This window comes from Ailuropoda melanoleuca, chromosome 4, assembly GCF_002007445.2.
Source record: "Ailuropoda melanoleuca isolate Jingjing chromosome 4, ASM200744v2, whole genome shotgun sequence".
NCBI classification, from domain to species: domain Eukaryota; kingdom Metazoa; phylum Chordata; class Mammalia; order Carnivora; family Ursidae; genus Ailuropoda; species Ailuropoda melanoleuca.
In genome coordinates this window covers 89,969,832-89,983,144 of record NC_048221.1, presented here as the reverse complement: position 1 = coordinate 89,983,144, position 13,313 = coordinate 89,969,832, and positions in this window count along the sequence as shown.

Here is a 13,313-nt window from a genome sequence, read left to right as displayed (position 1 = left end):
CAGCCTTGACTTCCTCCAGCTACAAAAGAACCCTCCACCTTCCTCCCATCAGCTGCCTTCTCTCTAGAGCCTCAGATTTTCTTTTGGAAACTCTCTCCTCCTCTGACTTCCTGAGGGTCTCTATTCCTGTTTCTCCTATTTCTCTGGCAACTCGTATATATGACTTTCCTGCCTCTTCTTCCACCCAACTTGTCATGGGCTTGTCACACTCTTCATGTCCCTTCGTCTTCTCAGTCTGCTTTCCTAGCTCCCTCCTCTGGGCCCGGCTTCTGCAATGATTGACAAGGTGGTGTTTACCAACCGTAACTTTGCCATGGGGCCAGTGTCTCTGCCACAACTTAGTTTATGCAAAATTATTATGAAATAATTTTCCCAGTGAACATAAATCCCATTTCACTTTAAGGCTTAAAATGCAGACAATCCTTGGAGAATCAAAATTCCAGCAAATTCTTTCCTAAGAGATCATTTTGATGGAAGAAGGAGAGGAAGAAGAGACACAAGTCAAACGTCTATTCCTCAATTTTTCACATATCACAAGTGGGATAATAACAGTGTCCTAACAACAGCCATCAGAGAGATCAAAGTGTCCTGAACATTTTAAAACTGTAATATTATTATTACTAACCGGCCTGTATACAACTAGCTTTTATTTTGGGAGAGCTCTCATGCCTTACACTCTTTTTTGAGGCAAAAAACAACAGTTTCAATGAGACCACCTCTCAAAATTTTCCCCAGCATCTTTCTTTGAAAACCTGTTGAGTCGTTCCTGTCTGACCCTGAACTCACTAGAAAACTGAGTTTCACAATAGATGACAGAGGGTATAATGTAGGCATAGAAGAGACAGGAAAATAGGAATTCCTCGTATAAATATGGACTCAAAGTCCTTTTTATATCTAGTAGAAATACTGGAGTAGGAAGCAATGCCACAAGAAAAGACACCTGTTTCTTAATGTTGTTCACAGTTCTGTCTAGTGTCAAATACCCAATACAAAAAAAGCCTGTGCTTGCAGTGAACCCTTGCATACCTTCTCAGAATTGGGGAGGATAAGGAAGCCTCTTGGGCATAAATTAGGAGGCTGGGCTGCCATCAAGTCACCTCCTTGTTTTAGGATCTATGACTATTGTACACTGACTAATGAAATTCACCACATATTTCTGGTTCATTCTTTCTACCCTCGATGTTACATCCATGTGACTTGCTTTGGCCAGAGAAATGTGAGTAAAAGTGAAAAGTAACACCTTTATGCAATTCATTCTATTCTCCTATTTGTTTTCTGCCATGGCAATGACAACACTACAGAAGAAGTGCCCATCAGCCTGGGTTCTGAGGTCAGGATAATGAGAAGAAGCACCCCCGGTCGACCTGCAAAGAATATGGAGCATGAGAAAACCACACTTCTTTTTAACACAGTATCTCTGGATGTGGACTGAAGAGTCCACTCCCATCAATCTAGCATCCTAAACCCTACCTAGTTATGTCTTCTGCTAGCTTTTGTGTCCTTATTTCCCAACATGCTCCAACACAAAATGGAGATCTATTCATTTTTTTGATTGCTGTGTAACAAATTACCACAAATTTAGTGGCTTAAAACAACACCGTTTGTCATCTCAGTTTAAACAGGTCAAGAGGCTGGCATGGCCCCTGCTCAGGAGGCCTCTGATCCAAATGCTATAGTCAAGGTGTTGGCCCAGGCTGTGGTCTTATCTGGTCTTATCTGAGGATTGAGGTCCTCCTCTAAGCTCATCCAGGTTGTTGACAGGATTTTGGTTATAGGACTGAGGCCCTCAGTGTGTGAAGGCCACCTATTGCCACCTATTGCCACCTATTGCCCTAGGCAGTTAACACGGGTGTGTGATTTCTTCCAGGCTAACAGGGGAGTCTCTCTCATGCAAAGGTTCACTTGATTAGGCCAGGCCCACCATGAATATCTCCCTTTTGACTAACTCAAGGGCAGCTAATCAGAGAACTTAATTACATCTGCAAAGCTCCCTCTGTCTTTCATATAACACAACATAATCACAGAAGCGACTTCCCATCATATCATAGGTCCTGGCCACACTCCAGGGAAGGGAACTGTGAAGGGTATGAGTCACTGGGGGTCATCTTGGAATCCTGCCTACCAAAGGAGGCCATTCTGCCTTGTCATGTCCATACACAAGCTCCAACCTTTCTTGTGGCTTGACTGATACAACACCCTCTTAAATGCAGTCTCTTCTTGCCCCTCTGTTAGTTCAGAATTTCTACATCCTCTGGCCTGAGACAGGCCCCTCCTCTTGAGAGCCTTCTCTAAGACTGCCACCATGTACAGAGAGCACTTTCAACTGCCTACTTCTCAAGTCTCAACTCTAAGTCCTCATCACTGTATAGCACACACAGACTGGGAGATAAACTCTCCAGACCTTAATCATCTGTGTAACACATGCAGTAGGATGGTAAAATGAAAGTTTAAAATGATGCACAAAAATTCAGTATCTATGAAACTCCTACATGAAACACCAGATGCAAATTTTCAAAAGAAATAACTAAGAACAGGTTTCCTAAAGTCAACAAACTTCTTTTCCACAAGGAGAATATAAAGGAATTAAGAGACCTGGAATTGCAGAAGAGTATTTTTATAACAGCTGTTCAGCAGCCTCAAACCTCCCCTGTTGGTGGGGGGGAGGGGGAAGAGTGTTTCTTATTCACCCCAAGCAAGAAGGGAGTCAGCAAGCAGCGTGGGGAGCTCGTTATGTGAGAAGGTCAACGGAGCCTATGAGCAGACAGAACTCCCCTCCAATGACGGTCAAACGTTTTAAGTCCTGAGGACCAAATGTTCAACTTGTCCCCCAGAGAATCTGCCTTGATGGTATAAGGGGAACCAGAAGTGAATGCTATGGGGGGGAGGGGATGGAGCTAAACAGGGAATCAGGAGACAAGTCAAGAAACCAACAGTGCTTATGTCAAGAGAATGGTGGGTGGGGTGTCCAGAAGGTAATGTCAGTATAAGCCTGAACTTTCTCCAGGAGAGACAGAGTCATCTTCAACCCTCTGCTAGAACTTCCTGTCCAGAGAAAGCAAAGCCAGCTTGCAACAGGATCAGTCATGAAACAACTTTCCTTACTTCTTTCTAAAACCACGAAGGGGTCTGAGATGGCAATTACACAGTGGAGGAGAAGCCACCTGAGGAATAAGGGAGACAGCAGGCAGGTGGCCAGGTGCCAGGTGGGCAGACTGGAGTGGGGAGGTGAACACTTACCTCTGTGTGAACTTGAAAAGTTGATCTGGGGTGCCCATCTTCACGTCTAAGTGGAGACTGTTTGGGTTTTTTTCTCCCTTGAGGTGGACATTGGATTTTTACCATCTGAAAATAAGCACAAAGGCCACAGGAGCCCATTTTTGTCCGGTGGTAGAGAAAAACCTTTCCTCATTGAGCAGGTTTAAAGGGAGAAGTGGGGACAAAAATAAAGTCGCTCTTACGATTCTGCTCTGTAAGTCCTGTTGCTTCTTGTAAAATGTTCTTATCCAGCACACCTGTCTCTTCATGTGGTTGTGAGCTCTTTTAGCGGGACTACTTGTTGATTTTAAAGTTCAAAGTCATGGATTAGAGTCAGTCTTGTCACTTTAATGGGAAACCAAGATGTGGCATTTCTTGTCTTTTCTGAGAAGGAAGAAACAGTGCAGATTTCAGCTACTACACTCTCTCTCTCTCTCTCTCTCTCTCTCTCTCTCCTCCTCTGGTCTTCTTGAAAGGAGGCAGCACAATTCCAAGAACACCATATGTGCCACCATTTTTTGTATCTAGCAGCCAGCCTCCTCATCTCACATTAAAGGCGGCACTGGGTCTTCTCTCTAGTTACTCAGCTTCGATTTGGGGGCTAAACAAGCATTCCTGGGGAAGGAGATTAAAAGGAATTTCAAAGTGGGTATCAGAGATTTTATGCGAATGTACTGTGATGTGAATGATGAGAAAGCAATCAAATTGAAATATCTCAGTGTTTTTCAGATGTTTGGAGAGTTAACAAGGAACAGAGCAGGGGGTGTCTCAAATGCCAAATATAATCATAAATATAATCATACCTACAACTGATTTGTTTGAAGAAATAATAGGCTACTTCAGCACTCATTAACAAATAATTTAAGGGGAAAAGTCAGTATCACAAAGGAAACACACACACAGAGCCAAGTTAATGTGTGTGTATATGTATGTGTATGTCTATGTACATTCACACAGCTATGAATTCATCTCATATGAGCACCCCTACCACCCTACCTGCCAAAAACCAGAAAAATCAACCAGTGGAATCAGATATTGTTTCTAAAATGTTCATCTGTATCTCCAATTATAGATATACTCAAGCCCTTCATTCTACCTTTGTGTATTTGTTTGCTGTTTTTTGCCAGTAAGCCCCAACCACTGCAGCTCAGTGACAATATACTGACATTTGCTGCATGGCAGCATGAAAAATAAACCCAAATGAGTCTTTTATTAAATGGCACTCTACAAAGACATTTCCCAGTGGCAAGGAGGTGAGAAAAGGCGTCCTCCCCTGGGCTGCCCTTGCACGGGGCTGGCCCAAAGTGAGCCGCATTCTCCAGATTACGTCAGGGACACTGGCTGTGGATGAACCAGGCCCGTACATCAACCACATGCCATTGAATTGAGGAATCAGAGCCAAAGAAAAAGAGGAAAGTGATCCGGGATAAATTGGGGACTAATTGGGAAAGAGGGCCCAAGGAGCAGATTTATTTGTTTTGTGAATTATTAGCAAATTCCCTTGAGGTGCTGCTGATAAAGTGATACAGATCCCAGTGTTATGGAAGAGGAATGAGCTGAAATACGAAAAAGACCGAAAGATGTATTATGAATATTAACACTTCTGTTAACAAGGCCTTAAATGTGCCTTCCTTGTATTGAAGCCTCAAAGGAACCTCTGTCTCCAAACGGACTTGAACAGGCTCCCTGCTGTATCATAATCTTCTAAAAGCTAATAAATTGCTGTCTTCTGGAGAAAGAAAGGAACTTCAAAGCAGACACTTCACGGGGATAAGGATTTAGAGATTTAAAAAATAATAATAATTAATTTAAAATATTTCAAAAAAGCAGGAAGCTACATCTCTATAGTTTGTCATTTATTACAATGGAATTAAAACCTTAACCATGGATTGATGATGGGAACTCAAAATTAATAATGTCAGACACGTACTCATCTACTAAATTCTTGGAGAAACTGGTGCATGCTGCCCCTAGGGAATGAGCTGAACCTGTGGGGGTGGGGGGCAGCCCAGGTACACCAAGAAAGCACTGTAGTGACCTACGTGCCTCCCCCCCGTTCAGTTCTCACGATTGCTCTCTGAAGTAGGTTCTCTCAGCATCCCCGATTTTACAGATGAGGAAACCAAGTCTGGGAAGATAAAGAACTCTCTCAAGGTTGAGCAGATAGGCTTTGGCAGGGCCAAGATGACGGCACATTTTAGCCCAGCTCCAGAGTCCATACTCTCAATCACAATATCACTCCGTGAACTTGTAAGACCTTGAGTTGCAGTGGGAGCAAGTAAGTAGCAGTGAAAGTGAAGAACAAGTCTCGTAACTAGGTGACAGACCAGTATGAAGACCGGAGAATGATTTCATAATCCCTTAAATGTGCCAGAAGCGTCATTCCTCCTTGCCATTGTGCAGACTGATCCCTCCGATGGGAAACCTTCTTCCTTTCTCCATCCCCACTCCTGCTTTCTGCTGGCAGGTGGGCCCTCCACTGTCTTTATGCCTCTGCCTATGCTGCGGGGCTTCCCGTCTGGTACTCGCGATACTTCCGTTATAATATGTTGCATCATGAAGTGTGCTCTACCTATGTCTTTGCCACTAGATGCCTAAAATAAGAGCAGAACCAATAGATAGATGAATCTTACTTAAATTGCCCTAGCTGTTAGCACGGAGCTAGCACAGAAGGCGCATTCATAAAATAAATGAATTAATAAATGACTATGAGGCTAGGAGAAGTGGATGCCACGTTCATGTTATAATGAGAAAACTGATTTGGGCAAAGGAAGATAACATGAGGGAAAAAAAATGGAGTTTGGGGTCAGATCATGGAGGTCATTTATTGAGTGCAAAGTTAAGGTACTTGGACTTGATATGGTATAAGCAGTGGGAGGCTGCGTAGGCTTTAGGCCAAGGGAATGACATGCTCCTCAGGGTTTAGTCAGTTAGCCTAGGCCTTTAGTTGTAGAATAATGGGAAGTTAAGAAAGCCAGAAGTGAGCTCATTGACAAAGGACAGATCTGGTATCATTAGTACGAAACTTCAGTTGGTTTTATCCTCTCCTTGACTTATGCACAATGAGCATGGACTCAAATACTGGCCAAGTCCACTCGACAATAATATATATATTGATAACATAGTCCAAGCCAGGCACTCTTATTTGTAACCTGTATTCCCTTTTGACCTTCACAACCAATCAGAGCCAAAAGAAGCCCAGTTGTTTATTTTCTTTGTTCTAGGAAGCAGCATAAGTGTTATTTTTCTTATTCTAGGATAGCTTATGTGACTGGCCCATAGTAATAGAGCTGGTAAACAGTAGAGGTGAGACGTGACCCCCAAGAAACCTCCCTCTAGAGCTCCCTTTTATCCCAATATGGTGCTGTCACTTGGATGCCTCACAGGTATTTCAAACTTAGTATTTCCCAAAGAGAACTCTAAACTCACTCCTTCCCAGCCTGCCTCGTCTCAGTAAATGCCACCATAATCCACCAATTGCTGAAGCCAAAAACAATTAGTCACTCATTCTTTTATTAACTTCACCACTCTCCCATCTGAACCACCAGTCAGCCCTGTCAGTCCTATCCCCAAAGCTATCCCCAGTCTGCCCACACCTCTCCATCTCCTTTGCCTCCGCCCTAGTCCCAGACACCATCAGCTCTTGCCTGGATAACACAACCACCTCCAGACAAGGATCCCTGTTTAATGCCCTGTACAAGTTATTCTGGACACAACAACCAAAGCAAACTTTTAGAAATTATAATGTCATATCACTGCTTGTTTAAAACCCTCCAGTGGCATCTCTGACTTCTCTTGGTCCTGACCAGTGGCTTTGGCCTTCTCACTCTGTGGAATGTTCTTCTTTACATAACTGGCTTCTTATCAGTCAAGTCTCAGTTACTGTCACCTCCTCGGAGAGGCCTTCCTTGACTACTTTGTCCAAGGAAGTCCTCTGCCAGGCACTTGCTATCACATCACACAGTCTTACTTTCTTTAAAGCTTTCATCTCTACCTGAAAGTGCCTTCTTTATTTGTTGGTTGACATTTATGACTCTTCTATCTAGAACTCAACTCTCTGGGTGGTGGCCTTTCTTCTTCTTTTTTTTCTTTATCCCTTTATACCCAGTAACTAGACCGGTGCCTGACTTATAGTATGTACTGAATAAACATTAACTGAATGAGTGAAACACTGACCCTGCTCCTTATTTTCTGTGTAACGCAGAACAAGTGATTTGACTCTCTAAAATCTACCCCATAGAGTGATTGTGAGATTTGTATGGTATGAATTATGTGACATACATAACACAGTACTTTGCACATATCAAGTGTTCAATTCATTTCTGTCTCTCTCAAATACTCAGAATGCATACCCATGTGTTACGTTTCCTTTAATTTTCCTTTAATTATTTATTCCGCTGCCTGTTTCTGTTGCTGATAAGCATCCCTCCTGCTCTACCAGCACTTGCCTCTTATAATGCTCCATTATGCTTCTTTTTCTATTGTCTGAAACAGCACTGGGAAAAGAGGTGCTCCTGGGGTGGGGTCATGTGACCGCACAAGCAGATTTTGCTAGTCAAAAGTGTCCAATAAAAATGGGAAGTTGCTTCCTAAATGTCTCTGGAAGTCTGTGGTTTAGTTCACAATATCTTAACAGATTAAGTTAATGCAAATAGCAGATGTATTTTGTAGCAACAAGACAAATGTTCAGGAGAATTAAAGTTATTCATGTGTAGTCACACTGGGAATATTTGCATGATATTTTGCTAATTGCTCCAAAATCTGATTTATAGCAAATAAACAAACGGGAAAAAAATAAACCAGCCAAAATTAGCCCCAGGCCTCTCTGGTTTCTCTTAAGCTCCCGATGTCTTTCTTCAATCCCTCAACCTTTTGCTCTTAAAACCCTGGTGGCATTTCTCAGTCTCCCAAACTTGTTTTTGGACCCATTATTTCTGTGGAGACACTCATAGTTTTCCCCTGGTAGTGAGAGGTCTTCGGAAGCACCAGATATTTTTCTCTCGCCGACTCCCAGTACCCTCCTCAGCCTTCAAATCTGTCTGCTTCTGTTTCCTAACTGAAGGATCATATTGATAGATTGCATCCCTTGGAAACAGTGTAAATTTGTCAAGTTTTCTTAAAATATTTCAGATGATTTTTTGTCAATATATACGAAGTGTATTACTTTCTGAGAGCTGACATAACAAAGCACCACAGACTGGGCTTGAAACAACAGAAATATATTGTCTAATAGTTTGGAGATTAGAAGTCTGAGGCCTGTGGTATCATAGGGTTGGTTCTGTCTGAGGGCTCCGAGGGAAAATTTGTTTTCCATACCCTCCTCCGAGCCTCCTATGATGGCTGGCAAATACTTTGCATTCCTTGGCTCCTAGATGCATCACTCCAATCCCTTCCTCCATGTTCACATGACACTTTCCCTGTGTGCCTCTGCCTACGTACAGCCATCCTATCAGGACAGCAGTCACATTGGATTAGAGCCCTACTTTACTCTAGTATGACCACATCTCAACTAAGTACATCTGTCACAATCTTATTCCTAAATAAGGTCACATTCTGAGGTACTGAGGGTTAGACTTTAAAAAAATCTTTTTTTTGGGGGGGGGGACACAATTCAACCCATAATACTAGGGGTCTCCAACTTTTATAAACATACATCCTTAGTAATTAAAATATCCATGCTCATGCCTCCATATGTCTGTGTGTGTTTGTGTGATAGAAATATATATATATATATACATAGAAACATATATATATGTTATACATGTGTAAAGACTAATCTATTAATGTGTCATATATATTATAAAGCAAGCACAAAAATAGAAAAATTAAATAATAAAAAAATTTTTAGGGGCGCCTGGGTGGCACAGCGGTTAAGCGTCTGCCTTCGGCTCAGGGTGTGATCCCGGCGTTATGGGATCAAGCCCCACATCAGGCTCCTCCACTATGAGCCTGCTTCTTTCTCTCCCACTCCCCCTGCTTGTGTTCCCTCTCTCGTTGGCTGTGTCTATCTCTGTCAAATAAATAAATAAATAATCTTTAAAAAAATTTTTTTAAGATTTTATTTATTTATTTGAGAGAGAGAGAGAGAGTGAGAGAGTGAGTGAGAGAACGTGAGTGGGAGGAGGAGCAGAGGGAGAGGGAGAAGCAGACCTCCCCCTGAGCAGGGAGCCTGATGTGGGGCTCGATCCCAGGACCCTGAGATCATGACCTGAGCCAAAGGCAGATGCTTAACTAACTAAGCCACCCAGGTGCCCCCAAAAATTTTTAAATGATGAGAAAAAAAAGAGATTAGAAGTGACAGTACTTAGTACCCTCACTCCCAGAAGATCCTCTTGTCCTTCCTTTTTGAAAGACCACTTCCTGAATAACGTGAAGGGGATGAATCCAGCTCTATGAGAAAGAAAAAGGAAAAATAAATCATTAAAGAAAGAAAAGTAAGGTGACTGAACTTGAAAGATCTAGACTGGAACAAAATTGGAGAGTTTGTGGTGAAATGCACGTTCTAAGTTCAAGTTCCTCATAATTAAAATAACTCACCATTAAATTCGAAATGGGAATTTTATTCCCAAAGAATAGGAATCATCGTAGTCTGCCCATGTGCTGTATGGTGACTAACATAATATAATAAAAAAATATTCAAAAAAAAAGGCCCATTCTGTCTATTTCAGAAGGATTTTTAAGAATAAAATGGGAACATGGACAAAGAAATCCTTTACAATCAGTAAAAAAACTGCACTACTATAACACTGTAAGATTTTATTATTAGTGGATTGAGAATGTAAACATAGTTTTCTGATTCATGAATTTACTACGTGAAAGTAGAAATCAGTCTTCAGCTTTGAGAGACCAGAAGAGGAAACTCAGTGCCTTCAGCTGGTCAGTGTGTAAGCCCAGATCCAATTCAAAAACATTAACAAGAAGCCCATGATGAGGGCAGTAAAGTCCAGCGCCTGGATGCACTTTCAGCTAAGAGGGAGAAACCCACATTGAAACTAAAACATGAGAGTACAACCTATAGTCTTCAATTTTCACATCACCAGTACCTACTAAAATCTTAGAGAAAATTATAGAAAAGCCTATCGTGTAAATTATTGCTCACTGTCTATGAGCTCTATTGTCTATGACCCCCTTTCTCTTCACCTCACCCCCAGCTCAGTTGCTCTTTTTTCTTTTGAAATTTGCATTTTGGTTTAAGATTTTAGGATGCAGAAGGGTTGAAAACATGGAGCTCTGAAGACAGTCCTGGCTTCTGCGTAGCCGTCACTCATGATCCTGCCTTCCTTTGTGGACGTTCGGTGAGGCTGTGCCTCCATGAGGATGGGCTGCATCCTGAGAAGACACTCCCTGAACATCACATACCATCAGAGTGTCACCCAAGGGCCCAAGGATAGGACTCCTGTGCAAAACAAATTATAGGGGCTCCGCCACTTGGACAAAGAGCTGCTCTGACACAGTGCTCCTACACTGGGGGTCTGGCAAGTGTGTTCGGTCTGAGAGTCTTGCTTGCTGTCACACCCCTGGCTTTCCTTTTGATCTCAAGCACCTGCTATGATTTTCCTTCTCCTCACCACAAATCCACCTCCAAGCTTGCTCCCAGACCAATCTCTTCACCATCCGCTCTGCACAAGCTCCAATATTCTACTGCCAAAGCCTCTTTCCCCATTTGTAAACATGTTTAGAAATTCTCATTTTTTTCCATCCACTGTTCTGCAATCAACCAAAGAAACATCTGGCAAGTCTTCTTTAGCCGACACAGGTATAGATATACAGGCTAAGATTGCCCACCTCTAGTCTATCAGTCCTTCACTCTTCTGGGTCCATTATTTATCATCTTAGTTTCAGTTTGCATCTGAATCAAACTACAGAGGCCTCCTCTTATCTTAGCCGAATATTCACTCTGCTTTTTGTGTGCCCCCCTCCACTCGCCTATGGAAAACTGCTCTCCATCTTAGAAGGCACATGGGAAGATGTCAAAAACAGGGCCCACTCAACTCTATTGCAGAGTAAGAGAGGGCCTGGGGCTTTGAAGCTGAGAATTAAGATCTGATCCTAACTTTGTGATTAAAAACTATGTTTGAGGGGCGCCTGGGTGGCTCAGTCATTAAGTGTCTGCCTTCGGCTCAGGGTGTGATCCCAGAGTTCTGGGATCGAGCCCCACATCAGGCTCCTCCCCTGGGAGCCTGCTTCTTCCTCTCCCACTCCCCCTGCTTGTGTTCCCTCTCTCGCTGGCTGTCTCTCTGTCAAATGAATAAATAAAATCTTTAAAAAATTTTTAAATAAATAAATAAAAATAAAAAATAAAAACTGTGTTTGAGGGCAAGCTCTCCGAAGCTCTGTTTCCTCATCTATAGAATAAAGGCAGCAATACCCCCGTCATGGGATTTTTGTGAAGATTAAATTCAGTGAGATAATAAACTAAGCTCCAGGCACACTGACAATATTCAGTTCATTAATAGCCACCCTCCCATTTTGCATAACACATCCACGGGCAGTGAGCTATTCTAAAGACACGGATGAAGCTAGCACGCCTTTAGATTAGAAATTCACAGCCCTGACTGCACAATTAATTCGCAGGCGGGTTTTAAATGTCCTGATGCCCAGGCTACACCCAAGACCAGCTAAATCGGTCTCTCTGACACAGGACCCGAGCATAGGTATCTTTAAAGTTCCCCGGATGATTTCACAGTGCAGCTAAGGTTGGAAACCCCTGCTTTAGCTCATCATGTTTGTTTTTCCAAAGTACAAAGGATGAGGAGCCCTCAGCTTGCTAACCTTGCGGATGAAGTGAAGAGGATAAAGAGGGAAACTGGCTCCAGAAATGTCCAGTTTAATACAACCGTACTGACAAAAAAATACAAATTCCGTGTCCAAATACATTCCTTTCCATGCAGGTGGTAAACATCTAAATGACCTGTTTTCAGTCACCATATTTTGTGAAGGCCAACTGGGGACATCAAGATGGTACTTCTGTATAAGACTTCATGGAAAGCCAGCAAGAGTGTAAGAACATTGCACACCCCTGCCCCCCGACCCAGTCACACTTGGAAATCTAGAGTGTGTTAGCATAAGTTGTGTTAATGCTTCCCCCATAACCTTGGGACTGCAATACCCCCAAAATAAAAGTTTCTACTAAGCCAAATATACAAAACCTCACCTGATACTGCAGAAGCCAAATTATCAAACTCAGCACAAGCACAATTTAGTTTTTCTTTCTTAAAAAAAAAAAAGGCCCAAAATAGTATTCTTGCAGGAAGCATAAATTGTATTGCTAGAAGTAATAGCAATCTCTTTAGCTATATCCCCTAGGACTCACTTCAGTCTATTTTCTTAAGTGCTGTATTTTTAAAGCTCTGTTGCATACCTCCCTCTTAGACATACTGAACTGAACATTCTAAATTCTGAGCACTTAGTGATGCAAGGTTGGTTGAAGATGTACTCTTAGAAAAATGAGTCCCTTTATCAATCACTATTGCTATGTGAGTCTCTGGGGAAGAAATTATTCACAGATCTGCTGGCCTCAATTTAGAATTTCTCGTGTTGTTATACTTAGTGGTAGACTGATTATTGCTCGAAAATATTTACTCCTGACTGCCTATTTCTATAGGAGAAATATGTTTCCCTGAATTTGGACTCAGCCACGTGACTTTCTTTGCCAATGAGACATTAGAAGATATGATGCAAATGATGGCTTAAAATGTACTTATACAAATGAGCTTGCCCTCTTGTGCTTCTATCATCAATATGAGAAGTGCTTGGGCCAGGATGAGTGAAAGCATATGGATCAGACTTGAACCCAGTCTGCAATAAGGAACTGGACCTAGCCAGACCTGCAGCCATGATTCAGAATCACACAGCCAAGCCCAGCCTGGATTAGTCAACTCCCACACAACCCACAATTGTATGGGTCAGAATAAATGTGTTTGGGATGGTTTGTTATACAGCAATAGCTGACTGATATACACCACAAAACTTCATTTTAAATAAATAAGAACCCACGGCAGGGGGATGGTTTTGAAATGTACTACTTATGGCTAATTTAAAACATTTTTTTGAGGGGT